Source organism: Phoenix dactylifera, chromosome 8 (genome assembly GCF_009389715.1).
Source record: "Phoenix dactylifera cultivar Barhee BC4 chromosome 8, palm_55x_up_171113_PBpolish2nd_filt_p, whole genome shotgun sequence".
NCBI lineage: Eukaryota > Viridiplantae > Streptophyta > Magnoliopsida > Arecales > Arecaceae > Phoenix > Phoenix dactylifera.
The window spans coordinates 3,070,978-3,075,592 of record NC_052399.1 but is presented as its reverse complement, the minus strand read 5'-3'; positions in this window follow the sequence as shown (position 1 = coordinate 3,075,592).

Below are 4,615 nucleotides of genomic sequence, written 5' to 3'. Positions count from 1 at the left end.
CCTCACTCCGAGCACCGCTTACCGCCCACCATAAAACCACCAGGAGGATCCAAAGCCACTTCACCCTAAGAGCGGTAGAGGGATTACCCATACCCATTCCAAGGGAAACTCTGCGCACACCATGAATCCAAGCCGGAGGGCTTTATATAAGACTCGCTCGATCCCTATAATTTCCCCGTTTATTTCTAGTGACGAGTAGTGATTTAAATGCTCCGCCGCTGGCTTTTGAGCTCGCTCCACTTCTACGTGAATCTTGCTCCCTTGCATTTACGTCCAGCTTCCCCATCTCTCTTTATGCTTTCCTCTTTTGGCTCATTAACCTTGGGAACGAGCAGGTGGCGCTGCCAACCGCCTGCAAAAGAGAGAGGAGATGCATGCTCCGCACAGGGGCGGAGGCGTATCTTTCTCGCGAAAGAAGGATTCTTCTTTCTTCGCGCGAATCCACCGTTGGATCATCCACCGCTCGCTTTGAGGGCTAGGATAGCAACGGATTCGGAGCGCTTCCTACAGTTCTTTCTCTGATCAGTATTAAATTATTAGCGTGCTTTAGGAGGGAGACTCGCAGAAAGATTGATCCAACTTTACAATGGCCAGCCGCGCTTTTTCTCTGGCTCATCGTTAATAAATAGATGGCGAGTTCATAAATAGATGCGTTTCTTTTGTTTCTTTTTTAAGAGAAAATGCGAAAATGCCATGTCCGTCTTCTTCCAAAGGACGCCCGAGTGTTAGGTTGACGACCTATCGTCGGACATGGAGAGCACGAAAAAGTAATGAGATGTCTCTTGTTTGGTTGGAGTTTTCAAATGAGATAGATGGAAAAGTTGTATTCTCATAGAAATATGATTCCCACATTCATGAAAAAATCTTCCTCATAAGAAACATAAAAAAGTTATTTTTCCATGAGGCGGAAATTACTCCATTTTATTTTTTTCCAAAAAAGTCGTTCAGCATTAAAGAAGCATTAAAGATGCATTAAAATCATAATTTTTATTAAGGGCATAATGGAAAATATACATAATTTTATTAGGAAAATGAATGGCCAATCAAACATAAGCATTTTAAAAATTTGTTACTTTTTTATTGTCAACCAAACATGCTAAAAGTATTTTTCTAGGCATTCTCTTCTCAAGAGTTTGTTTCCCAGGAATCATATTCCTACAAGAGAAAATGCTTTCCGCGAACCAAACGAGCCCGCATAGAAAAGGGCGATATGAAGACGAGAACGGGAGCCGATGGCCATGGGCATTAGTCATGAGGCTTCACATGAGAAAAAGGAGAGATAGAGCATCTATTATCTTTGCTAATAAAGGAAAAATTTGGTTAGGAGCTGGGTCGCGTAGGTGGGTGCTGGATGCTTTGTTGCTTGCGTGAGATGTTCAGGAATTCATGATGCGTGGAAGGATGTTGAGAGTATAAACTAGTCTGATATATATATATAGTTTTTCCTCTTTACACTATGTGAGAACATAACTAGGAGGTTTCACTCTATCGAGTTGGATGAGGATTGTTTGGATGTTGGAAAATCTTATAGAAGAATTTGGTGGATAGCTATCCTTCTTGTTCCTTCTTGGGAAGAGATTCCAACTTCACTTGCAGGTTAAGGCTGCAAATGGGTTGAGCTGATCCATGACTCGACTAGGCCTGACCAGTTTAGACCTGATCCGACCAGATTTAAAGAATTCGTGAGGCTGGATCAGGTTCTAAATTTGGATCAGTTTTATTTTTTGGGTCGAGCTTGGGTATACTGAATTCTGACCCGACCCGACCCTAGTACACCATTAGAGCCCATAGCAGTGCTTAAGGGTCTCTAACTCTATATTCCTCTAATTTTTTTCTTGTATTTGAATACAAGAGGAATGAAAGAGATTATTTTTGTATACTATTGAATGACATGAATTTTATATTAAAGCTTAGGTTGGTTACATTAAATGAGAATGCTCTTCTCCTAAGAAGAAAGTTCAAACCAATCAAGGCAAAATAGAGTATAACTTTACTGATGGGTTCATGATGATTTTTTTTGCAGCTGTTGAACTTTATCATATGTCATTATCAAAACTATAATTCCTCGTCTTGGCTCATGGCCCCATGTATGCTTTTTTTAGTAATATGTTTTGAAAAAATAGTAGCAGATGCATTTTAAACAATTTTAAGATGATATCACTGCTGAATAAAAAGGATTAGTATAGATGTAATTTTTTTCTACTAAAAAAATATTAAATATATGAATAGAAATTTTTTCTTGTAGCTAACAAAGTTGAGCTTATCATTATTAGGTTAGTTTGTAATGGCATCAATCCTTGATGCTTAAGCACTTTCACTTGTATGGTCTTGCATAATCTGCTTTCCGTAACTTTCATTCATTGCAAAAAAAACCAAGCATAGAGAATAATAAGTACAAGGATCCAACCTAGACTTAATTCAGATCCGAATTTTTTGGATAAGGTCCGTAGGAACTAGGTTATACATGGATCTGATCCCACCTGAATGATCCGCTAGGTTAGAAATTTTAGCCATGGATCCGACCTGACCCGTCCCAATCTTCTATTGGATTGGGTCTGGATCCAATATTAGGACCCAAATAAGAAAACGAGTTGGGTCGGGATTACTTATGACTCAATCCGATCCGATCCATTTGTACTCCTAAGAGGTCATCTTGGATGGAGTTTTCAAGGACACCTGATGGCCTTGATTCAACCACCAGAGATAGCAATATTAATATTGCATTTTTAGTATAGATTTTCCTATTGCCAACAAAACAAGAGCCTTCACTTGTCGAGGAAAACTTTCGCTCCAACATTGATAATTTCCGGTGCGGGTTGTATGTTTTGCACGAAAGATTCCGTCAACCGTCTGATCACGTTCCGCACATCTCTCAAAGCGCCCCAATCCCTTCGTTCAATCATTCTGCGCAGATCTCGAAGCGGACCTTGCGCGATCAAATGGTTCACGTTTCTTTCGCGCGCAAGTGGGTCAGAAAGAGCATTTAACGTTCTTTTGCGCGAACGACCTAAGCCAAACCTGCATCAAAGGCGCAGCCGATCGTGATAAGAACGTTATCAACTCAATCAGTTGGACGGTCATGATTATGCTTTGCCTGTCAGTCTAACTAAATCGGATGGAAGGTCAAGATTATGACGAGAGTTTGGAAACCGACGTTTCCCTCTTTAGAGCCGCGGCTATAAAAGGGGCGGAGCCGAGCGCTCTAACTTTCGCCAGGCCCCAGATCGTCTATCCTCTGAGCTCCTGAGATGGAGAACACGAAGGCGATCCTTGCGCTCTCTTCTCCCTCCGAATCCCTAGCGCCCGAAGCCGAATCACAGATCTCATCTCTCCTTTGCGGTACACTTCCTTCCTTTCGGAAACCCTACATTCTTGTCTTGTGACGTACTGCTAGAAACCTCTGCCCATCATTGCATCGTTCTGGTAGGCTCTTCAAGAGATTCGGTAGAACCTATAGAAAACTATTAATAATTTTTTTGGGATCAGTTTTTCTGATTGAGGATCTAAGAAAATCGTCAATCTCGTTAAATTCTTGTAAGTCTCGAGTTTTCTTTGATGGATACCTGAATGCTTCGTCTCCTCGTTGTTTTTGATCTTATTAAGATCGTATTTGCTGCCTAAAGATTCATTGCAAAGATGCTTTTGCTCGCGGCATTTGGAATTTTCTTGATCCGTTTAAAGATCTGAAAAGTTTCTCCTTTAGGATTCAAGAACTATATTTCTTGAACGAATTCTAATAGATTTTATTCCCTTTTTTCTATTTGTGGATTATCTAAGTGCTATGATCTTTGTACTGTAATTTTTGTCCCATATATGTTTCCATAAGCATTTTCTAGTGAAATCTTTAACGTTGATGCAACGGAAAAGCAGAGTTGCAGCGTGTTTCTTGATTAATATCAAATATAGTATTTATGCTATTGTTTGGAAGGAATACTCATTCCTCTTCTTTGTGTAGATTCAATATGTGAAGTCATCGAATCTTTCTATATGCAAGGATTTCATCCATTTTGTAGAATCTATAGAAAACTAGTAAAGTTTCTCGGATTAATCCTGGGAGAAAACTTCTTGAGTTTTCTTATGAATTCCATGCTTAAACATCTTGAATTCCTACTTTTGGAATTAGTTTGCTGAAGATATACAAATATTCCTATCTAGGTGTTAAACTATAATTTCTTGAATGGAGTCTTAGTTTCTTTTCCTGAGCCATGTAATTTAGTTTGCTGGTTTATTTCACAAGCTATTCAGTGTCCGGGACTTCTAAGTGTGCTTATGCAATTCTAACAAATTATATTTCGATGGTTTCTGGTGATTGAATGGATTCATAATTTTTTTTTTCTTGTGGAGTCTTCTCCAATACTAGAAGATCTGGAAAGAGAGATGCACGTGTCACTTGATCAATGTGTGATTTAGTTTATTCTGAGACAAAGTTGTAAACTTAAAGATTTCTATAAGGGTTGCCTTAACTCTTCTCTTTGTTTTGGTTTTCATCTTAGATCATATTTACTGCTCAAAAGCTCATGTTTAGATGCTTTGGCCTGCAATCCTTGGAATTTTTTGGTTAATCTTCAAATATCTGGAAAATTTTTCCATTCCAGGAATCAAGAATCACAATTTC